At 41.1% G+C, this 26,089-nt stretch overlaps 1 protein-coding gene across 1 annotated transcript in view; it reads left to right on the top strand.

Moving 5' to 3' along the window:
- Nucleotides 1–26,089, top strand: part of gpc5a (glypican 5a) — a 136,412-nt gene that overhangs the window by 88,217 nt on the left and 22,106 nt on the right. The gene's annotated exons all lie outside the window — the stretch shown is intronic.

Raw genomic sequence — 26,089 nt, forward strand, 5'->3', positions numbered from 1 at the left:
CATTATTGCAATCAAGGCCCGTTCCTTTAAAAATTATTGCTCCCGGGAGGACCAGAAACCCCTGATGAATCACAGCGGCGAGGCTCTCCTCTTCATTTTGCTACCTTTCACACTTTTCTCTCCGAACACGTATTCCTCCTTCCTCTCTCCTCTCCTCTCCATCAAACATGCTAACAACCTGATTAATCACCTGTCTCATTCTGCCGATGGCGACAGCGAGGAAGAGGGGGGGTCATCCAAACAAGCCGTTCTGTCCGTGTAAATGTTTCCTTTACTGCTTGTCAGTCTGTCTCCAGGCTTTGGCAGCTCCGGCTCAGGGAAACTGCCTAACAATCGCTCATCTCAGGCTGTAGGGAGGCTCTGACATTTACCACCCATTACAGTAGAACCGCCCTTTCCCTGTCACAGGCCGGCTCAGCCTGTCTGCCATATTTATGACCCACTGTCAGTCCTGACCTCCGGTGAGCCCCTGCTGCCTGGCCCACAGATTACTGAGGGTTCCCCATCTGAACCAGGCCTCAGGTCGGCCCCTGCAGCTTTGTGCATTTATTGCTACAAAATGTTTCTTTTTATTTTAACTGCTGTTCGGTGTAGGTATTTCTCTTCTGGTTTTATTGTTGTAGAAATCAATGAATTAGAAGCCAAGGATAAAGCAGCACTCGAGACATACTGTTCCAATGCTCTCTCTTACTGAAAGAGGAGTCTTACACAATGAAAAGCAGATTGAAAGAACGGAAAATACTTACTGCAAGTATCCTTTTATTTGTTGTAAAGAAAAGAAAAGCCCTGAAATCATACACAAGTGAAATACAGCTCCTAGACTCCATTCTTATTTGGACTCCACCTTTAAAAAAAAACAAATAAAATCCATGTAATGTTTTTCTTGAACTGAAAATTGAGTCATTTTGTGTTTATCTGAGGGCACAATTTAAATAGAAAGTATTATACTGGAGGTTTACACCAAAACACCTCTTCAGCCTGTAGGTGTGAATAAAGGTCACGGATAAACAAGCATCCCACTGTCCTCTGATTCATGCCGCTATCTTGGTTACAAACAATGACGCTGTAGAATCACACTCACGGTGTCACTCCAGCAGCCAGTCCTTTGAGACCGTTAGTCATGAATGAACACTTGGTCACTGCCTTTTACACTAGACCCCTTCAGCTACAAACATAGCTTAAATATGGCTGTCAAATAAACGCCTTAGAGGAGAGACTCTCTGAGAATGTGAACCTTAATCCTCATATTTAATCCATATAATGTTGCCTCCCTCTATATGTTTATACAGCACATCTAACCAGACCCTCAGAGCCTGCTGGTGCACGCTGCTGTGGAGGTGGGGATTTTAAAACGCTTTACCAAGCTGCATAACGCAGCAGAGAGCTTTATATTTGATACACTTCATACAGAAAGTACAATAATAAGCGTCACAAATGCTCCGTTAATCATTTCATTCAGCAACATTGTGAATTCTCTCAATATTTCTTGGATTGGATGCATAAAAATGTATGAACATAATTGCTAATAATACCTCAAGGAAGAGGCAGCTAGGTTTAGCAGGGTGGCCAGTTTCTCTTCATTAAATCATTGGCTGAAGTTACTACAAGTGGCTTGATGACATCATTCGCTACATAACACATACATGGATTTTGTACAGCACACAGCTCTTAGTGCAGGGAGAGGGTTTGCCTTGTCTTGCATGCACTAATACAAATGGTCCAGAACGCTGCTGCAAGGCTGTTGACTAGCAGGTCACGTCACATTACACCCATCTTATGTTCCTTACACTGACTTCCAGTTAAATTCAGGATTCATTTTAAGGTCCTTGTTTTCATGTATAAAGCCCTGCATGATCAGGCACCTGTGTACATCTCAGACCTGCTCCATCCCTACATCACCTGTAGATCCTTCAGGTCGTCTGACCAGGGTCTACTTGTCGTCCCTCGTGTCCGACTGAAAAAAAAAAGGTGATTGTGCCTTTGAAGTTGTAGTTCCGACGTGCACATTTGTAGTTTTTCTCTCTCTTTTATTGTAATATATTGTTGCTGCTGTTGTGTTTTGTGAAGCGCTTTGTGACTTTGCTCTGTAAAAGGTGCTACACCAAATACACTTTACTGACTTAATTACTTGCTTTGATCTTAAGCAAGCAGTGCAAATCTGCATCACTGTGAGTTTGTTGACAACATTTTTTTTCCTCCATGGGTGGAGAAAGTAATTTATCAAGTTTTATCTGTTCCTGGGAAAACAGTCAAGTGTTGTGAAAAGTTACAACATTTTTCTGTTGCAACAGGGTTGATAAATTGGCTGCCATGAGGCCAAACGCAGAGGTGGAGATCCAGTATTAATGAAGGTTGTTAGTTTTTTATTTCAGTGTGTTTGCAAAACTTTAAAACAGAGAGCCAAAGACACAGAAATATAATATTAAATAAACTGGAGAACCGAGGACAAATACAAGCCCAGAACTTGGTAAGAAATCTGTGAAGGTGAGAAAAAAACAAACGGTCCACTAACAGCAGACCTTTTAATAACTTTTATTGTGAAAATATTCTTAACAGGGAGATAGAGATGTTCTGAACAAGCAAAGCGAGACGTATCTGTAAAGTGGTAGGTTCTTTTCTCATCTAATTATCTGTTTATACAGTAACATCTGACTGCTTACATGTCATACTTTATATACATTACAAGGCTGAGAGATACATTTTCAAGCCCGTCTGCGTTTCAAAGTAAATTAAGTAAAGTGATATTGCAATTTCAATGCCAGATACTTAAACACCGTGTATAATTTAATTTGATTTCTTTCTCTGCAATTACCCATAATCCCTTTCCTTTCTGTGTTTGATGTTTATCAGCAGAACATGCTGACGGTAGATCAGCATGATAAGGAAATAAAATGGGATAAGCTCGATGCTGACAATACAGGCCTGATTTAAAGGATTATCCTCATTAAGCAGAACTACTGTTGTGTGAGAAAACTATGTGATGAGAAGCAGTGATGTGAGCAGTTCATCCTTTAGACACATTTAGAGGATTTTTAAATGTTTAGGAAATGCAGCAGGGTGAAACGTATGCGTTGCGATGTGTATGGTTGAGCTACCTGACCGAGTCTGTGGGAAAATATACTATTAGGCTGATCTGTTTTTGGTGAAAACACAGACAGTTATTGCCAGGAAGTAACAGAAAAGGATTGACTCACCAGTTCTGTTGCTGCTTCTCAGACTGGCTGAAAAAAAACTCCAATACATACTGTATTTAGAGAGCATGTATCTGGATCTGTCATGCATCTTCTTCCCTGTCTTGCTTGTCATACAGACCTGCCATGTGATTCAATGAACGCATTCATCCCACTTTTCATCCTTAGTTTAATTAAGTAAACATTAAACACTAATGAGAACTGGAACTTCAATGTCAAATCTACTGTCAAATCAGTGCCGTGCATTGCAGCCAATTACAGTGCACGCTAAGCATCATAGCTGAGAAATAAGGATAGACATACTTGGAATAGTCATTAAGAAAAGCTATAATGTATGCCACGTCTGTGTCTCAGTTTAATTAGATACATTTAAACTTCAAAATAACACAGTGAAGCTACCTTTTAGCTCTAATATTCAGAATGCATTGTGCTAAATAAGGTGAAGCCGAAGGGTCTAGAGGGTCTAGAGTAGATGGGATGAGACTATCCTCTGCTGCTGCCCTACTTTATGATTGAGCCTGATGAGATAATTACACACCTGGTTTAATCACATAAAATCCTCGCCTAGCTCAGCTGTGGATAAAATATACCCAGGTTTACCATTTAAGCCATGGTGGTTTATTAATCAAGACACAGTTACACAAAAACAACAGAGACAACTACAGCGTCTCTTTGAGGCTGTAATCCAAGACAGCTCTGCTTTGGGCTAAACATTAGCATGCTAACATGCTCGCAATAACAATGGTTATGCTACCATTAATGCTGCTAAGTAAGTATAATGTATATATTTCTTAAGGTTGTTTGCATGCTAATTTGCTATTTACTCCTAAACACAAAGTCAGTGGAGGTTGATGGGGAGTATTATAAGTATTTGAAAGTATACAAAAAAATGTAATCTAACAAAATCATGGCACAAGAAAAGCCAGATGACCACAAATATGATTCCAATACATCCTAATAGGTTCATGAATGTTGGTACCAAATGTCATGGAAATCCATCAAACATGAGATATTTCTGTCAAAACGTCAAATATCAAATACGTGTGCTGCTGGAGGAAAGTCATGGATTCTCAAAAATTTGTAACTGGAAAATTTGAAACTCTGACATGATGTTACCTCTGGATAAAAATAACAGTGATCATTAGAGTGACTAGAATTCATCCTCTGGGCACCTCAATATGTGCTCAACATTTCAGGGCATACCATCTAATGGTTTTTGCCATCAACACAACATACAGCTTTCATGGTTAAAAACAACAATCATACTTAACTTAACCCTTTTTTGACTCATTACAACTTGTATATACTAAAAGAAGTTCCCTTTATCTAAAACTAAACTTTGGATTTCTGCGACTCTCAGTGATGCCTGCAGTGCAGAACAAATACGTTTCTTTTTTGCTGCAACCCCAACAGGCAGCTCTGTGCCTCTCATCTGGCCTTGTGTGTTTCAGCTGCAGACACTATGGCTGCTTGTAGCGTGAGCACTGTAGTGCAGAAAAACATCTGTCAGACACTGTGGCAGCAGGAGAGACACAAATCGATTTCTAGCACGTAAGCACAATGAGGGGAAGGGGAGAGGCTCCTTTACCATCCCTCTTATTAATTAGGAGTGTCTCAGCAGGCCAGTATTTGATGTAATTTGAGCCTCTGCCTCACAGGCCGGCAGTAAATGACTTTATGTAGCTGTTGCATGTAACTGTTGCAGTACTCCCCCACTATCTAGTGTCAGGTGATCATTTTCTGTCATAATTTACGCTGTTGTGTATGATCCAGCTCTGAATGAGAGATCTGAGGGATGGGGAATTACATCAGGGCCACTTTGTCGGGCATATACTGTAATAGGCCCATCACTGGGAGCCGTTTGGAGTCCTCCTAACAGGCCCTGTAATGCTTTGCTGTGCCTATTAGAAAGATCTTTATCCTCATTACAGGGTGAGATCAAATTAGGTCACCTGCTGTGACTCCTGCCCTCCTCTGTGTCAGTAATAATAGATCCAAATCATTAACAGCGGTGTGTCTCAGAAGCTCCTGACCAGTGAGCCTTACTGGTTTGACTCTTTGTTGTCTGTTTATCACTCGATAAAATAAACCCAGCGAACTAATTAGTGTAGAATTCATTAGAGACTTTCATGTCCCTGGACGATTGTGTAAAAGCATAAGAGTATTTAAAAAAAAAAATGCATTGTGCAGATAGTAAAGCTGCCCTAACAGAGTAGATAAAAGAATATATAAGCTTTTATTTTGAAAAATGACTTTAAAATACAGGCTTGGTTGAAAGGATAATCAAGTTACAGCTCTGCTCCTCCCTAAGTGATCCAAAACCAGATCAGTGCAGTCTTCCAGAGCAGAAACCAGTGGACATGACCAAAGCAAATGGTGCCTGAATCCATCATTTGCTTTGGTCGTGTCCACTGGTTTCTGCTGAATCCAGTCCTATTAGGTCAAGAGACAAATAGAGCTGCATTCACACCTACCAGCACAAATGCACCAGTTACTACCAGCAGACTCCCACCCCGACAACATGGGACAACACTGATTATGAAAGACCCGCACAGGGGAACAGGACCATCCAACTACAATCCAACATGGAAGCTGCTGTCAGACGTCAAAGTCCTGAAGCTGAAGAGACGTGTGTTTCAATACACCAGCAAATCTCAGCAAGGGATTGGAAGCAACACCAGAGGCGCAAAGCACCAAGTCAGAGCTGTCGCTGAACCAAGTCTGGATTACATAGTGATGGAGGAGATATCAGATTCCTAACTAAACCAACAATACTGCTCTGTCAAAGTCCTCGACACACAGAGAGGTTCTTTTGCATACATTTTCGGATTTACAGTACATCCTCATTTAACAGCTCATTTGGTACAACTAGATGAAACTGCTACCAACTGATAAAACCGTTCTGCCATGAATCACAAAGGTTCTGTTTTAAGTGTTGACTCAACTTTATGATCATTTTGAAGGCTGCAGTTTGCAGTGCTGTCGATCTGTATTACATTATACAGACTGGTGTTGGAAACACCTCTCTGTGTAATGCAATAATATAAGAAATCAATAGCATCACAAAGTACATCTTCCAAAACAAAACCTTATTCTCACGATGTATATTTCCACCATATTGCCCAGCTGTAGTGTAGCTGTATAAAGACTCACTGCTTGTGGATCCTTGGGAAGTCTTGCAGTATACAAGGTCAACAACACACTAAAAGGCCTCATCAGAAACTCAATGGACGTGTGGAGGGAAACAGGAAAAGCTGCTCTCAAAGTCGCTCACACACGTGAATATCACTGGCTGTGCCATGCCAACCTGCACAGGCTTTAACCCCTGCAGTCAGAGCAGCCTGCAGAGTGGATAAAGGTTCACGTGGGGGGTTTCCATCAGTCACCTCGTCTACATGCAAGCCATCACGCTGAATGACAAGAGGATCTACAGTAATGACACCGGGAAGCCATTTGGAGTGGAAAAATGTAGCAGGGTGGTAGCAAATGGAGGGAGAATAATTGGAAGTGAAGGGGTCGAAAAGTATTGAAAGGCCACATGACGGACTGCAGACAGGACAGCTTTAGGAAGCAGGACAGCTAAAGGGATGAAGCAGCATCCAGCGTAAACAAAGATCACCTTTAAACAAAACAGCCTGCTGCTTATATTCAGCTACAAGCAAAAAAAAGTAAACAGATAAGTAAAAAGAAACTAAAGAAAAAGAAAAGCTCTACGCAGGATTCCTTCCAAAGTCCATCAGCTGCCACTGCAGCTGGAGACAGCCGAGGAGAGCGTCAAGGACACGATATGAAACGGGAAGCAGTCATGAGTGCGTGAGTAAAATGGCTCCTGTCATCAGCAGATAGATGAGGTGGCTGCCAGAGACCGCCAAAATAAGACACCATCTGCCTTCACCTGGGTTCAGAGCTCATTGAGCAAATTATTTCATAACAAAAATAAGGTTTAAATTTGACATGTTTTTAAAGTAAATTACACAACTGTAAGTCAAAATGTGACTGACATCAGTGAGACCTGAAATACTCTTTCAGTTAATCAGGAAGTGGACACAAAGCTTTGTTTTCAACATTGATAAGAACTATAAATGTTAACACCATGGCCTTATATTGAGACCAGGGTACTTCCCTGGTTTATGAATGAAGCGGTACACAAGTTAAAGCGGCCGCAGTGTCAGCATTTGAAAAACCAGCTACAGCCTGACCTCTAACTCTGCAAAGTTCTGGAGCCCCTGAGCTAGGACCTGATCTGTCTAACAACAACTACACTTATTCCTGTTTCCTGGCTAATCTATGCATTATCCTGCTTTATTTACTTGTCATGAGGACAGCACCACCGCTGAGCTTTCAGGCGCTGTCCGAGGTGCTGAAGTTGTAAACGCACAGAAGCAGGTATATGAAACAGTCACTAACATTCATAATGTATGTTTATGACATTCTCTAAAATTTATTCAAATTTTGTGTGAGAATGAGGCTGTAATTGTGACTGAGTAAGGGGGAGAGGCATAGGGGACATATGTCGCAAACTGCAGGCAGAACATTTGAATGCATTGTGACTGACAGGGCCAGCTTTAACCTTATATTGGGGCCCGGAGCTGACACTTTACACCACTATCCCTGGTTCAATGCAAAATACTTGGACTAATTAAAATAGGTAGTACTTCTGTTTATGAAATATAATCTGACATTTGTTTTAATACTTCCAAAAGCGTAAATGTAATGAGTTGAAAAAATTACGTTGGCCTCAAGATGACCGCGTTCCACCATGATAATGGACGTTGCTGAAGCATGTAATGTTTAGGCAACCTGTTTCATCAGCTTGAATTCTGCAAACTCTTGACAGCAGAAATAAACCTCTATATCCACTGGATTTATCTTGAGCTGAAACACCTGAGGGATATTATGTAATTCTAGATCTCACAGTTCATGAGTTAGTGGCCTGATGTGCGCAATATTTATTCACTACACCACCGGCTATTCTGTGCAACTTTTGCTGCTGAATAACTCGTGGTGGAGAGCTCTGAAACGGATCCAAGACTGGTTGCTCCAAGACCTGCAGTCTCAAAGGTAGATGGGGGCTAGTAGACGTTTAGGAGGCGAACAAATATATTTGAATACCCAGAGTAAAAAAAATTAGCATGCTCTCAAATTGGCAGCATTACAAGAATACGTCTCCCGTTCAATATCAGGCTTGATTTCTTCTTCAAAACCATGAGAGTGCGAGGCCTGGTGCCTGTTTCTTCAGTAGCTTCAGACCTATTTTTGTTTTTCCGTGAGGCCTGTTCTGTGCCATATGCTAATATTTCTCTCTCAGTCAAATACAGGTTACCTTGACATGCCCTAGATTACTAAACTACCTTAAACAACATATTAACCCCACAGCCTCCTACTCATCCACGGATTGTTTGAGGTTTTAGCTTCACTGCGGGATTAGTTTATGTAATCAGTCTCCTGTGACTCATCATGAACGCCTCCCCCGTACGCTGTGGGCTGATCTAACTCATATGGATAATCATGCACCTTTCTCCGACGCAGTCTGCTTGAAAGTATTGGAAATGAAAGATGTGACTGACTGATCAAAGAGTCTTTTTTAATCCACCTAATGTTCGCAAAAGAGAAACAAATGCTGCCTTTGAGGACGATCACTCTGTCAGGGACATTTAAAACATTAAAAGCTGATCAGTCACAGATATCTGAATTTCTGACGCTGCATTAAAATACACCACCTTAATACAGGTTCCTGTAAAACGACAGTGAAGCCATTAAAGCCGGGATAGTCTGGATCTATATTTGCACTTTTTCAATCACTTATATTGATGAGGAATGGATTTTGTCTTTAAGCTAATCAATCAGCAAAAAAAAACATAGCTTGTCGATAACAGACGTACATTACCCGAATATCATCTTCATGTCCATGCCTCTAGGATTTTTCTTTTAGTTTGATGTCCTTTTTGAAGTACACAGAAAAAATGTGTCACACTGTGCTGAGGCTACAAATAAGAAAATTTGTACCCTTTCACATAGGTAAGCCTCAGAGCAGACAGCTGAAAGCACACAGATTAATATCTGTGTATTAACATATGGTCACAGCTCAGATTGGATTCTGTTTCAGATGAGAAACACACAATGTTTGTGTGTGTGTGTGTGTGTGTGTGCTTCGTACGTCATTGCCCGCTCTAACTCAAACCATGCTTGCATGAAAAAAAGTGCAATTGCTTTTTGATTTGCCACAGTAAACATAATGACATTTTCATTGTAAGATAATAGAAACCTTGCATTTCTTTATCATTTCCCTCGCAGGTGTTTGTGTTCTTTTAAGCAGAGCTTTTTAACTACAGTAAGTTGTCATTATCTCCAACAGCACATTCCTGTTTTTCAATCATTTCCTCACACCGTGCATGATTTAATGGCTGGCTTAATGAGCTGCGGCTTGCATGTGGAAGGACATCTCATTGTGTTAATGAACCATGAAAAGGGCAGGCACACATCATTGTGTGGACTGTTTTAATAATCAGCCCGGTGTCAGACACACAGTCCATCCACCAAAAGTCTGCTCTATCAATAAGCACAGATGCTGACCGTTTTATTAAGACACCTTTATTCTCCGATGGCCGGGCTACCAATCGACACTTACCCTCTTCTTACTGCCTGTCTGCTCCTGGGCTCTGCACCTCTTCATCACTATCTGTGAGCGACCAAGGAGACGCTTTAAAGGCCATATTGACTGGCCACATTTATTCTGCTGCAAGCTTAGATGTGGTCTTAAAGGGTAGCATTGCTTTCCTTTACCGATTTACTGTAATGATAAATCAAAGAAAATCTTGTTTTATGACATCACTTTGAGCTTTACTTGGATGTTGACTGTTGAGCTGGCTGAAGCTGTGTTGTATTTAACTTCCACCAAAGTTGACAATGAAGTCTCATGTTGTGATGCTGTTAATAAACAATGGTGGTTTGAGGTAGGGCTCGACCGATTATCGGCCGGGCCGATTATCGCCGCTGATATTCGGCATTTTGACGCATATCGGCATCGGCCATTTTTTTTTTTTTTTTTTATCCGACGGCCGATAAGAGTGCAGAGTGCAGAGTGCTCACACACACAGCGGAGAGGAGAAAAAGTGCATTTCTTTGCAAATTTTATTTAACTTTGTTTTATTTACTTTTTACCTATTAAATTTTCAGTTAACTTTCTAAGAGATGCTGCTGACCCTGGGAACTCCCTGCGCTTTTTGTTTGTTTGTTTAATAAACATATGCTTAAAGGCATTTAAACAAAGTTAAGTGTTGGAGTTTGTATTATTCAAAATTTTGACGCCAAATACTGCAAATGAATATCGGCTCCAAATATCGGTTATCAGCCTCCTTGACTACTAATAATCGGTATCGGTATCGGCCCTGAAAAAACCAAATCGGTCTATCTCTAGTTTGAGGTAAACATTTAGAATACTAAACATGTTCAAAACCACACTGCTAAGTTGCCCCATTAAATGTTAACATTTTAAAATGCTAATACTAATTTGCACTATACCCAAAGTAAAGCCAAGGCTAATAGGAATGTTAGTACTTTTGCAAGTGTTTGTCATAAACAATAGGAGTGTTTGTCATAAACAATAGAAGGTTACTAGTTCAATCCCAGTTCGGACAATGGGCCTTTCTGTGTGGAGTTTGCATGTTCTCCCCGTGCACCCGTGGGTTCCCTCCGGGTGCTCCGTCTTCCTCCCACAGTCCAAAGACATGCTCGTTAGGTTCATTGGTGGCTCTAAATTACCCGTAGTTGAAAGGTTGTCTGTCTCTATGTGTCAGCCCTGTGATTGACTGGTGATCAGTCCAGGGTGTTCCCCGCCTCTCGCCCAATGACAGCTAGGATCAGCTCCAGTCCCCCGTGACCCTGAACAGGATAAGCGGGATGAATGGATGGTGCTCAGATAAAAAGTGGGATAATTAATCTATTTATAGCAATGCACCAAAAGTCCTGACCATATTTAAGTCTGAGCTACACTTAGAGACTGACCAGCCAACCAATACAGCCGTCCATGGAGCCACATAGTAAACATGCCTCCAAAACATTTGTTGTGAGGCCTAAGTGGTGTTCAATACTTTAATTCAATCCTGCTATGATGCAGCACCATTTACTGTCTGAAAGTGGGTAGAAAGTGGTTGTAACTGTTTTGAAATCCACTTCACTTACAATAACATGAGTCACCCTTTTCCCTTGTGTCAAAAAATTTAACAAGGTCAGAAAAGTTGTCTCTCTCTCTCACTTGCAATTGATTACCACTGAAATCATCCCGTTCTTTCTTACAGAATCGTATATTTCAGCTCGAGGCCTGAACATAAAAGCAGACCTTGCATGACCCTCACCACTTGTCAGCATGGTGACATATGACAGGCAGGTCTTGTCTCCTTCCTCTTGATGTCCTCTGAAATTTTCACTCAGCCTTCATCCTCAGACCTTCAAGGTCATCCTTAGATGTGCATCAGCAGCCTGGCAGACCCACGCACTGCTCTGCCATCATCCCTCCTCTGCCTGCCTGCCCTGCCGGCAAGAAAAAACCCATCTACTGTATGTCTGCTGCAAAAGCCCTCACATCCCCCTCTTTCTCAATAGAATGCACACCCACAAGCACAACTATACACAAGCTCGCACGGACACACAAATACACGCGCGCACACACACACAGGCTGACAGAAACACGGCAGGTGAACCGGTGAAAATCTGAGTCGCCCAACAGGAACAAGTGTCTGAATCTACTCAGGCTGATGTTGCGTGCTGACCTTCAGTGATAATGGATGAGAAATAATGGAAAAGGCTGATACCGGGGCAGGAAACATGGCCGCTGCAGCTTGATGTTTGTCATGGCCACAGATGAAGAGGACAGTTTCCACACTTTGAGGTTAAATTGTGGCTGTGATTTATCTCGCAGCAGGAGTGACATTATCATTAAAAACATGGTTTCTCTACGGGCCCTTGTCTGGCTTTGCATACAGAGTCCTCCAGCTAAAACGATCTGCTTTTGAGTGCCAGCTTCCAGCTCTGCATCAGTGCACTGGAATAAGAAACAGCTTTTCCTGGCATGTTTATGAAATAGTTTCAAGCCTTCTCACTGATGATCTCTTCTTTGAGAAACAACATATTGTTCAGATGTTTCAGGTACAAGCCAATACTTACTTTGTTCTACTTGAATGATTGGCCTGTTTGCTGTGAAATACACATTAACATATTCTGACAGAAATCAGAAATGTCTCCAAAAAAAGCCCTTTCATGTAAATGATTCATCAGCAATCAGTATTTTTCTCTCAGAATGACTGTGTCCCACTGGCTCTCCGCATGCATTCTCCATTAAAGCACATCTGTTCAAAATTGACACTCCTTCCCCCTTTTTCATTTTGTTTTTTAAATATAGACGTGCCAAATATCCCCTGAATCATATTCCTTAAATGTGACGGCCTGCTGCGTCTCTTTGTCATGCATGGTTGCAAATGGAATATCTCTGGGGTTTGCTGGGTCTTTGCCTCAGGGGAAATTTGAAGGCATTTTTCCCACTATTTTTTGATTTATGGTACACTCTCCAACAAAAAAATAGCCTTTAAAAAATCAGTGCTAACTTATATAAAGATAATTGTTTGTAGCAGCCCTCCATATCTCCATTTCTCACCAGAAGAATATCCCATAGAGCATGAAGCGTATGTCAGAGCAAAACATTATTATAGGACTTTCCTTTTTTCTTTAAAGTAATAAATGCATCCATTCACAAGTCTTTCTTTGGAAATCTTGGTTGTGCTATTTATTCATGCTGCAATCCGTCGGCACCTCTTCACAAAGGTGCTTTATCGGGTTGAACTCCGGTGAAGGCCGCTGAAGTAGACTGACGTCATTGTCATTTTCTTGGAAGCTTCCAGAGATAATGAGCGCTTTGTAGCGCGGTCCATTATCCCGCTGCTGGCAGAGTCCCTTAGAAAAAAGGGGAGACTGTGGCCATGAAGGGATGCTCCTGGTCAGCGGCTGAGGATGGAGCAGCATTTAAATGACGCTCAATTGGCATTAACGGCCGTAATCTGTGCCAGGAAACACAACTCACAGGATCTGACCAGCAGCGCTAGTTTGGTCCTCTGGCACAGACGGGACAGATCCAGGAGCAAATCCTCACTTTACATCAACATGTTGCAGGAGGAATTACAGACACGCGACAATGGCCTGCTTTTTTCCAGCATCTACGTCTTGTGAACATTTGCCCTCTGTCGCCTCATTTCCGTCTCATTAGCTGACAGCGGCGGACCCTCGTAGCCCACACATTTTCAAGGTTCAACAAGGCGTGGCACTGACCCGTCCACCTGCACCTCGCTGTTTTTGCCGCACTTTTATTCATGGATTTGTGGCCGTCCCGTTAGCCTGAATGACTCTTGCCAATTTCCTTTGACCTCTCTCCTTGACGAGATGTTTTCACCCACAAAATTGCCCCTGACTGCATATTGCTCTTTAGTATTTCAATCGCTTTAAGCTCTGCGGCGTGGTGCACGGACATCTCAGGAGGGAGGCGGCGACTAGATTTGGCACCACATGTCCTTCCTTTTCAAACTGTTCAGATTTTTTGACCTTGTCTGCTTGCTTTCGTCTACACATTTTTAAATCATTTTAAATCAGAGGAGGGAAAAATGGAGTAAGCAAGTGACCTCAGAAAAAATACAAATAATAATCTTTCTTCTTGAGCTGCAGAGTCTGAGAACTAGGCTGAGCATCTGATAGTGATAAGCATCTAGAACAGAAAAACAACCAGTGTCAACAGTGTTGCAACCACACGATCGTATCAGTCAGATATCAGAGAGCCGATATGTGTCAGTGATCTGTGATCCCCCGGCGGGAGTCCCAGTTTTTTCCCCTGGTTTTCCTCCTCGAGACCCACAATGACTCATTTTCCCACGTCAGACTGATTGAATGTCACAACAGTGTGTGCGGCTCACAAACACTCTCACTACTCTGGAATCACAATCACTTAACACGCAAGACTGACACAACACTCACAAACACTCACAGGCCACATGCTAGGGTTTAAATAAGAACACCAGCAGGCCTCTGTGTGAGCGAGATGTGGCTTAGTCTGATTTAAGATAATAAGCATGTTCCTATTTCTATCAGAAACTTAAGAGCAATGGAAATACACGCTGTACACTACTAAACCTAACCCTCAAGCATATTTGAAAACAGTACAATTCAGCCTGGATTCAGTTTTACTGACACTCAGTTTAGATCAAATTAGATTTTATTTAACATTAATAATTATACATTTAAATTACATATTAATGTCGTAATCTTGAAGATCTTAGTTTCGTTCTCTTTTGCGGCACCCATGGCGATAAACGGTAATTGCAAGAGTACACTTCTCAGATATCCACATTAGCCTTCGAAGGAGGCGGTCTACAGAGGATGTGTCATTCGTAGCCTGTGTAGACCGTCAAAGCCGAACTGAATTTGTCGGCTGCATCTGAGGAGCCTTCAAATTGGGACAGCCTTTGATGCACTTCAGTGACGCAATCGGCCTTGAAATACGGCCTTCAAAGGCTGCAACCCCTGAATTGGGACACAGCTAGAGTGTGACGTCCACGGTTGGCTCCGGTTGCTCTTGATTTTCCTTGCTGACGGTCGCTTTCCTTTTTAGACTGTTTGCCTTCATCTGAGCGCCGAATTTGTTTCTTTTTCTTTGGATTTTCAACTCAATCGATCTTTTCTTTGTTTGTTCAGCCATAGTAGATTACTGTTTACTCGCAGCACTTAGCTCCGCCTACCCTCTCTGGCAGACCAACCACTGCTGGCTGATGCTTGTGATTTTGCAAAGGCTTTCATCAGTGGGCCATAGGCTCAATCACCATTGTGTTACCTCATTCTGTGATACATAGTAACTTAACAGACTGAAAATCTTTGAGATTATTACTTTATCCTTTTTAATTAAAAATGATCTTTAGACTAAACTAGATATTGGACCAAAGTCCTTCAGAACTAATGCCTGCTCTTTACAATAACTGTGATAAACAGCCGCAATAAATAAAAATAAGCATTAGATCTTGCAGGATGCAGACAACATTGCAATCATTTTCTATTGTCGAACTAATTGATGATTTATGACTGCCATCCGTTATTTACACGAGGCTTCACGCTCACTCCTGTCACAATTTGCAAAGCTGGAAAATATCAATCAATCTTCTTCATACACGCTTTCAATTTCTCCCACTACTCTGAAAACAAAAGACAGCTGAAGCAAGACTGAGAAAAACGTCAGAGCAAAGTGTTTATTTTTACAGGAAGTGTTGCAACGTGTTTCCTCAAAGAGTCAATGAAACTTCTTCCCAGTTAGGAACACAGAGCTGAGTGAAGTCAGTGATAACGAACCAGCGCTTAATGAAGGGAAGGAGTTTATTTTTGGTGCCTTCTGTCTGGCAAATTAAGCCAAGCCTGGTTTTAACACTGAAGCCTGCCCTGACTGGTTTTAGACTTAGGCAGAATGTCTGGTTGTGGTCTGCAACAATATCCCTTGTCTTACAATTAGCTGTATTTCTGGCACTGCAGACTATTTGATCAGCTCTGCAGCCTGATTCCCGACCAAACCGCTGTTAAAAGAACTGATCTAAACTGTGTTGAGCTTCTTTAGATATTACTTGTCGTAGTACTTTGCAGGTTGTGGCTGCTGTAGTACCGAGAACTCTGTGATATAAATAAAACAGGCCATATTGTCTGCATCCTCACAGCCATCTGCGGCTTCGTTTTTTTTATCCTCATAGAAGAATTACTCAAAAGAAGCCGCCTTCTCCTTTCTTGTCAACATATTTGAGGGTGTTGCTCTCTTATCTGAATTACCTTGATTGGAATTGTCAATAGATAAAGGCAATTGCAGGGTCAGTGATTACACTCAGTGTGAGCCGTCAGCACCGATCGATTGATTTGTATAGAACGAGCATGGATGTGGTACGTTTGCAGGAAGGCCTGTGCAAATGTAGTTTGTTAACAAAACTTTGAGTTCAAGACGAATCAAAATGAACAGTGTCTGCCGAGCGTAAGTGACCAAACTTATTTCATCCAGATTACATCAGAGGGATCATGTTTCCGTAGAGAAAGCTGGTGAACAGAGAGCTCGTGCTCGAGTGAAACATCTTGTATAACTCAAGCCATTTTATCCAGTTTGCTCTAACAAAAACAACAACGCAGAATAAATCATGTAAAACAGGAGAACTTTCAACTCGTTAATGTGAAACCAATCAAAACGTGTGCAGATGTAAGTGTGAAAAACTCTCTTTCCTGTCACACATTCAGTCAACCTCTGCCTGCTTTGTTTCTCACACTGTCAGTTTGGTTCAGCGCTGCAGAAATAAATCTGATCTGTTGGAGCCGCTACTTCTTTTGGCATGCATTAAATCCCCACGGCACTACTTACTCCAGTGAAACTTCAACTTGTGGAAATGGTGTGCATGTTACTCTCATAATCTGCTGCGGGTGGAACAGTAGCTGGCAGCACAAACGACTCGAAAAGGAAGAGATTTAGTAGAGAATTAGAGCCTGCTGATGGCACAGGTGCCTGTTGTGTGAAAAGTGACACATTAAGATTTGTAAAAGATGTTAAGCTTTTATGCTTCTAGAAGTTTTGGCAGACACAGGGGAGATTGAACGGCCAGCATATTAAGGGGATAATAGATCATAGTGTGTTTCCTGGCGAGCAGAAGAAACACTTGTAGATACATGCGCACTCGAGGTATTGATGATGAAAGATTGTAGCTTTCACCCTTTAATTGTGCAACATTTTGTCATGTGCGCCGCAAATACAACACAAAATAGATCCCTGAAAATCCTTATTAAAGTAACTGGCTTTTGTGTTTCTTATTGGAGCAGAAGAAAATGTTTTCCATCGCACGCCAACATTCACATTTACATATGAATGCCTCCAATGAAAGAGCGATTGTGCAGTAAAAGGCACTCGTGCCCAAACTGCAGCAGTTGGCGAACACATGAGAAAAGATTTCCTTTATTCCTTTTCAATTAACTTCGATGGGTCGAGGCTGCGATGAACAATGATGGAGGCATAAAACATTTAGGGAATAGCATATCATTAATGTCCTAAAGACCTGAACAACAGCATCCAGTATCAGTCTACATGTGTCCACTTCTGCCAGAGCCACATAAGGAAGAAAAGCAGAGTGATAAACAAACACTTTAGGTGCCTTTTATGTGCAATTAAAGAACCTGTTAGTCGGGTCATCTTTTGCAAGCTGTTTAATGTTTGCAGCCAAATAATGATGAACATCTTCTCCTCAGTAATTGTTCCATCAAACATGTGAGGCCACACAAGACGGGACTGAATTTCAGGTAGAGCTGCAAAATAAATATCATATACCTTTGACTCTAAAACTGGTATAGTTGTTGTTGAAATGTGCGTCCTTCGGCAAACACAATGCATTAGAACTGTATAAATATTTTTCATCATCACTTTAGTCCAAATAGTCTGTAATCAAAGTGACTCCTCACTGACCCCAGCGTTTTGCTTGAAAACGATTTCATTGCTATTCAGCGACACTTTCTTGTAAAGTGGAAGTGAAATAAAGTCAAAGATAATGTGGTGGGTGTGTTTTTGAGCAATTAAATTCTCCATTAAGACTCATGTTGAAAGTGTCTATTATCTCTCCCATTGCTGTTTGAATTATACTGTAGAAAGCAGTCTTGACATTGCCTTTATTATGCATTTCCTGCGTCGCCTCTTAAAGCACTTTACGCTGCAGATGAGGCTTTATTACATTCGCATTTCTGTCACTTAATGGGTGCAGGAATTTCTGTGGATCAGAAAGTTTAGAAAGTTATTGTGAAAGATTTTTATTTGGATTTACAAAAGAGGTAAAAAAAACAGTTTAAGGTTTGGCATCAACTAGATGCAGACATTTATTTAAACTCTGCAGTTGACTGACTTTTTCTTGGTCACTCGCTGAATTCACATCCTCAAAGAAAGGCACATACTGAGGCAGTCTTTAACAAGAGTGTGCCCCTTAAACTAACTGGCCCTTTCAGATTTGCTGGACTTCAGTCGGCCTTTCCTGCTCTGCTTTTCAAATGCTTTTTGAAGGAGCAGCTGTGTTAGTCCTGTCAAATATGTGGTATAAATATATATATATATACATATATATATATTCTTTTTTATTTAAGGCCTTGATAGACCTTTTTACAGCTTGGACTTGTATGTGTACTAATGGGAAAAGCACAGGTGTGATTAAATGCATTCTTATACATTTAGTTTTGCATTGTGGCATACTGGGGACCATGAATGGAACAGATTCAACTTAATTGTAAAACCTGTACAAAATGCCTCCTGTGAAAAAGGTATTTTTTTCCCAATATGAGTAGATCTAATACATTTAAAGTAATAATCTCGAAGATTTTCATTTAAATAAATGTCTGTTAAGTCACTATCTATCGCTGATTGAGGTAACACAATGGTGATTGAGCCTATGGCCCACTGATGAAAGCCTTTACATTTGCAGCATATAGTATTATTATGGACTGGGTGTCTGTGGCGACATACGTGGAAAGGATCACAAGCAGCGCCCAGTTAGTGATGCGTTTTCCATCACCCAGCAGTGGTTGGTCTGCCAGAGAGGGTAGGCGGAGCTAAGCGGCTGCTTTTCCGGTCTCTGCAAGTGTTGCGAGTAAACAGTAATCTACTATGGCTGAACAAACAAAGAAAAGATGGATGACTACAGATACACCATCAAAAATAAGTGAAAATCCAAAAGAATAAGAAACAAATTTGACGCTCAGATGAAGGCAAACAGTCTGAAAAGGAAAGCGACCGTCAGCGAGGAAAATCAAGAGTTACAACTGGAGCCAACCGTGGACGTCACACATGCAACACTGTCTGGATATCTGGGAAGTGTGCTCTGGCAATTACCATTTATCGCCATAGGTGCTGCCAAAAAGAGCAAAACTGAGATCTTCGAGATTACAACTTTAAATTGTAAACTTACATATATATATTTTTGAATCTGCACTGTTGCCTCATTGTCAGTGGGTCATCAGTACGTCCTGTCTCACTGTTGCATAAATCCTCATCACATCCTACATCTAATGCACTTATTATATTTCCATTTAGAGTAAACAGCCAGGAGTCTGATTTCCACAATGATTTTATCACTAAAATGAAAATGTAATGATAATTATCCTCGAGCTCTGTTATATATCTTTGAGTGCCAATGTTCCTGTTGTTTGATGTGTCCGTGTGCAGTGGTGATATAAGGATGGACGTTTAAAATGACTGTCATGAAGAAACAGAAAAATATATCCTAGGATTCTCATGGGAGAAGATTTGTTGCAACTTTATGTTTGCAGAAGAGTTTTAAAAGAGGCTGCAGATGAAGTTGAAACCTGGCATGAAGAGATGAGTCTTACCGTACTAATATTTTCTTTTCCTGAGGATCACCGGCCAGACATGACGCGCACGGCCTTCAAGAGTGTGTCTACCTCTCGGCTAGAGTGGGCTACATATAGTTTCAAATGTATGAATGCCGTCATAGCCGACAGCTCTAGACATTGTGTGTGTCTCTGTGTGTGTTGAGTCATACAAAATTAAATATGTTGACATTATCAGCAGGAGCCGGGCTGGAAGCAGCTGGATTGGGGGGGGGAGCAAGATTGAGATGTCACTCTTTCCCACTATGGGATAATCTGCAGTGACCTTCTGTCGCTTTGGTCCCTAAATGTGTTTGAGTCAGCTCAGACTCCGTGGCCAGAAGAGGCTCCTGCAGTGCTGAAAGTGGAGGAATTATATAATAGTTTCTATATCCACAAAAGTAACGAATATGACTCATTTGTTGCAGATGACATCATCTCTTATTTATCGAAAAAAGTCCGTAACAGGAGAATTTTTAAAGACATTAAAACATGTAGGAAAGAAACAAATGCTGTAAAGTGGTTTGTGTCCTTTTCCCTTTGGAGCAGAGTTTTCCTGTTAGAGCAGAATCTGAGAGGATGGACATCCATTATCTCTGGTGCCGTGGAGGTAGAGAGAGGATTATCTGACTCCTGCAGGTTTAGCTGGCGTCCCACAGTTTGCAGACATCAAGATCCATCTCCCGGCTGTCGATCAGAGTCTGGCGCGTGTCTCCATTAGCGCCTTTTGGCAGATGTTTTCCATCCACCATCCATCGCTTAGTGTCACACATCCTTAATTGGGCATGGTAATTACCCAATCGCACAATATTAAGTGTCCTATTTGTGGAAATGCGGTTGGTGAAAATGAATAGTTATTGATTAGCAACACTGACATTCAACTTACTCCCTTTCGCACATTAGCCTAGCATTGATTGCTGGCTGCTCTTCCTGTGTGCAATACTGGGAATCGACCCGATTCCTAATGTGCGGTCCAGGCTTGACCATTAGAACCATCCATTATCACGCTCGCCGTCCACAGGCCTGTCACTGAGGCCTGGTGGGAAATTGGCGAGCAGACATGATTGTGACTGTGAGGCAGAAGAAGATTTAGCTTCTCTAGTTTCTCTCAGCGAGCTGTTGCATAATTAATCGATTATAGGCTCTACTGTATGGGTGTGTTGCAGCTTAGAATATGTATGAGCCGTGTTTAATGTGTGCCAGTTACTCTGTTGTTTTGTTCTGTGCCAGCCACCATAAGTGCATTTTACAATATGCATTAAGCTGGTGGATTAAGCCCTGCATTTAAAGTGTTGACTCTATTGCTGTGCCCTGTACCATGTTTCTTAGTTTGTCACTTAGAAATGAAATGAAACATTGAACATTTACCGTATACAGCCAATGGTGGGGCATCGTATTACGTTGTCTGGGATCCTTCGGCAAAGAGTGCTGCTCGGCTGCTTTTCTACCCCCGCCCACTCACTCTGCCACGGACCCTGCATGACAGCTTCACCAGCATGCACTAGTTAATTCTAACCCGTCCTGGGCTTTGTCTGTACAAATTAGCTTGTGGAAATTTTGATAAAAGTCATAATATTTAAGATTTCAGTCCAGGTTGATTTGTTGACGCCTGTGCTTAGTGAGGTAACAGCAAGTGTACTTTAATTCCCAGAATTCCCGGGGCAGCAGATAGGAAACGTTTGTCTATATGAGCAGTAAAACAGCTCAGATACGACTGTATCAGGAACACTGCCTGGCGGGCTGCGATGGCGCATGGAGGAAGGGGGACGATATATCAATACAGTGGACGAGTAACTGTACATATATGTGTAAACATGTAAAAAGTCCTGTTAGCAAGGTTACAAGCATCACTGCTTTTGTCACATTTTGCAAGGAATGTCACAGAGGAGATACTGGTGCACAGCCTGACGTCACGAGCCAAAAACGCTGTTCACCCTGTCTACACGTCTCCGTGGAAACAGATAGTAGACATGGCCTTAACCGACAACTATTTTACGGAGAGGTTGTTACTAAATGTAAATGCACTAAAAGTCTGTTGCTGACTCATAAACAGTACACAAAAGTGGATGTAGGTTCAGGAAAATCATGAGGTTTTAATTGACTTCAGTAGGTGTGGAGCTGTTGGGGCCCACTTTGTCTGGGCTGTAATCCAGCATTGCAGTAATTTCATCAATTTTTAACTAGTTTGATCATTAAAAATTGAAGGTGGAAGCACGGTATCTGTGCTGTCCAAAGGTAACTTTGGGGGCAATGTTGAAAAATCGTTCTTTAATTTATTATTTTGTCATTGTCCTATCAGAAGTCGAACACAGTCAGCACAAATAGCTGACTGCTCATCATTCCTCTCCTCCTGCTGCCTTCTGACCAAACACAGTTCCAGTCAGCTGTGTGCAGCCTGATTTCATTGCTTATACCGCTTGTCCGCACAAGCAATCTCTTTATGTTCTGCATTTATGGGTAACCTGGGCTCGCGGGGGGTCCGAAGTTTGGAGGAGATCTATCATCGTAACACAGGTAGGCAGTTTAATAACGCTGCTGTGGACTCCTGAGAAACGCCAGGCATTTATTTAATGTAACGTGGGCAATGTTGGGGGGCTGACGGATGGCCGGGCAGGAAAAATGATGTCTGTTGCCTCTACCTGCTGAATACATGTAGCACAGCAGGCAGGGAGGGAAAGTGATCTGCGTTAAACTGTCTGTAGGGAAATAAAGACTTTGACTCCTCATATGTTTGTGTACATTTTTGCAAGTATAATAAAATACTATGCACACTGAAATAAATGTATTCCAAAGCTTACAACCCCTCCTACTGAAGCCTGCATTCCTTCTGTTGGATCTACAGCATATCTTATCTTAATCTTCTGTCTCTTCCATACATTATTATTAATAACCTTTTCTAAGTGTATTTGGGAACATTATAGTTTAGTTCAAATACCTGAAGTGTGACCTCCCATAGGGAGATGGCCCTATGATTTTGAACAAACCCCAACTCCCTGATGCTGGAAACCATGGTCCACCTCCTGTGTCCCACATGTTCTCATGTTTAGGCTGCTCAAACTGCCAGTTAGGGTCAGGGTTAGTTTCTCTATTATCTGTGACGGGATGTGTTTCTGACTGAAACACAATTATCTGTTTATTAATGAGCGGGATTTGAGTCATAACTATAAATATGACTGGATCGTTTTGAAGTGGGCGTGGCCTACACAATACTCCACCATACAAAGCTGTGTAGACACATGAGCCCAGGAGCTGCAGGTCCTATAGGCTCCACAAACACACACACACACACACACACGCACGCACACACGCACGCACGCACACACACACACACACATGCAGCTCTGTTACCTGTGTTGTTTAACAGATGGTGGAGAAAAAGTAAAATAAATTATGGCTCACATTGTATGAAAAAGTCTTGTTCTGCTAGCTGCCCACTGGCTAATGTTCAAGTGCAGTTTAATACAAAGGCTGGGGTTTGCTATCACCTAACATGACATTTAACTGTATACGTCTATGTAACCGGCCATGAGTTCAAGATGAAAAGGTATTTCCCCTTTTTATCGTATTTTTAAAGATGATCTATATAAGTTATATGTGATTGATAATGCTGTTTAATATGTATTTGATAATGTTGGTCGATTTGATTTTGATAGATGGTGTATACTTGCAATTTATGGAGGAGACGGTTATCTTTTTAAATCAACCAAAATATTCAAAAACAAAAGTAACTTTCATCTGTTTTCTTGCAGCCAGTAACTTTAACAACGTTGTTCTTAAGGGAGAACTTTCTCTTACAGCCGTGTGAAACACACAAAGGCTTGACATGAAAAACACATTCCCCTCTATTTTCGCTGTCTTATCCAATAAAGGCACTAAAACCACACACAAAAAAACCCAAGTGCTTAAACCCACCACACAAGCTCAGATGTAAAACATTTTACATTTGTGACAGCACAACACAAAAAACCTCCAGCCATCATCATCCCACCCAGTCATCAGCGGTGAGAACAAGAACACCATCATCGCCCACCACGATTAATGGAGGACTTCTAATCAGCCCATGGGCATTCGTCATGGAGGAAATTCAATGTGCTATTAGTGTCAACTCTCAACAGCCCGATATGAAGAAAATAAGCTCTGATATAAAGAAATACAGAATTAGGAGGAATATTAGCAAATTAAAAATGTCCTTAAATTGTCTAATCCTGCATGCTGTAGAAAATGCAAAGACATAAAAACCATGTAACCTGACAACACAGCAGCTGTGGCTAGGCCTCTTTTAAAGGCATGCTTTCAGTTCAGGTTTTTATTCTTCTTATAATAGACCTGTATTACATTAATTTAATGAGGAACTCTCTTCCAACTCTAGACTGTTTTTTAGTGTTGCAATGCTTTGTGTGAACATTATTTCTGCAGCACTTCTCCTGCAAAGTAACACGGCCCAAATATTCAGGAGAAAAGTCAGCGGTCACTTGCACAGTTGTATAAAACAGTTCAAACTTACCGTACTGCAAACAGGAAGTGTGTAAAGTCTTACTTTAGCCAAGGCGGCACCAGATTTGTCTTTGTAGAGAATATTCATCAATAAATCAGGAGGAGTTTAAAACAGAGTTTCCTCTGCACCTTAGTCCTTCCCAAAACAGCAAAGGTGTTTATACTTTGCTTTGCCCATAAATATTTCAATTTATTATTTAAAAAAATCTCCATCCTGGTAAAGAAAGGTCAAACAAAAAAAGTTCGAAACCGTTCCATTTACTTTGCATTGAGTGCTCGCAGATATGTTTGATCTTATGCATAGAATAAACTGCATGCTGACTGCAGGTTGTTAAGATTTATAGAGTGTTTCTGCAGAGTACTCGCTCCCTACGTGTGCTGCCTGTGTACACGTTGATGCTCCTCATTGCGTGGAAAGTTTGCTGTGGCAAGAAGCCTGCTTGTAAATCATGCATATTGGATGAGACATGCAGCAGATGAGCCCGGGCCCCTCCAGTCAGGCCTAGCATTAATTAAATATCAATTGGCCCTGCTTCCGTAACTCATTTCATGCCACATTCACACCTTGTCTGAGCTGGTTGAGGAAAAGTTAAAATGAAAGTTGTGGCCTTGGAGCTTCATATTCCATAGCACTGCTTGAGTTGAGCGGTGTGGTGTGGACGCTGTGAATTCTGAGTTGACTTTTACAGAGAGCGTGCAAGACCAACTTTATACCGTTAACATGTTCTACTTCTTAATATGAGAGATGGTTGATGATAGTTTTCCTGCTGTTGATTAAAGAAGAATCAAATGCATGTGATTGTAAGTGACAACTTTTTATATGCACCACTGAAAATGTGTATTATAAAGGAAATCTGCACAGATTCTTAGTGATGACATGTTTGCACAAACTGTGGCCGTGTTTTGCTCTGTGGTTTTTAATATTTCATACACGGCACTGTACATGATGGTGGAATGCAGTATTACTGATTTAAAATTTAACGTTGTGTTAGGCAGGTGTCACCTTCGAAAAACATTGATTGGTCATTTTTTAGTTTTAGATTTTAGTTTTAGTCAATGACGACTCAAAACATTTTAGTCCAGTTTAAGTTTAAAAAAAAAAAAGAGTCATCATTTTTACAGCATCAAATAACTAAAATAAACTAATAAATAAATAAAGGATGTAAATCAGCATGATAAGAACTAACTATAACAGTAGCACAGTTGGGGGAAAACATCATGGATTTTAGATGTCCTACAGCCTACCTCTTACATTTTAATCCTGTCTCTTCTCGTTAACGAAAATAAAACATACGTGTCATTTTTGATTATCAACGATCTATTTTTAGCTCGTCAACGTCTCATCTTAGTCATGAAAAAAGATCTTTGACGAACATTTTTGGTCATCATTTCATTAACCAAATTAATACTGCTATGGATACCTTGATTTTGAACTTATCGTACTTATTGAACCCTTATAATAATACAGCTTGAGGCTCTCTACTGATCTTTGCTTGTATTTTTCAGACCTTGTCATCACTGCAAACATATATATTGTGTATGAGAAAGAACCCATTCATCATTTACAACTGCATTTCTTAGAAACAAGCAAAAAGTACACTCTTTGCTTTAATATTTCACGCGTAAAAATAAAAAAAGTTTTGGTGCAATTTTTGTGCCTGTTCCAATTGGTCCTCATCAGCAGCGGCTGCAGTCAGCCACACAGCAACCTTTTAATGCAAAACAGATTAAAAGTTTTTCTTTTCAGACAAACATATAGGCTTACTGTTTGTCTGGGTCGGATTGTCTGAGAACAGCTCATAAATGCATTACACTCAAGTTGCTGAAACTGCAGATGTTGAAGCAGCACTGAAAACTTGAACAAAGAGATAAAAGCAACAGATCTGCACTGTGATGGATTACAGGACTCGTTTGGAGACAGTGTTTTGTTTTGTGCACTGATTTGCATAGTGTATTGAAATACCTGAGAAACGCTGTCTGTATCTTAGACTTGGTAA

Source organism: Semicossyphus pulcher, unplaced genomic scaffold (genome assembly GCF_022749685.1).
Source record: "Semicossyphus pulcher isolate SPU_LCO1_2020_fin unplaced genomic scaffold, fSemPul1.0.p SCAF_1, whole genome shotgun sequence".
Classification (NCBI taxonomy): Eukaryota; Metazoa; Chordata; class Actinopteri; order Labriformes; family Labridae; genus Semicossyphus; species Semicossyphus pulcher.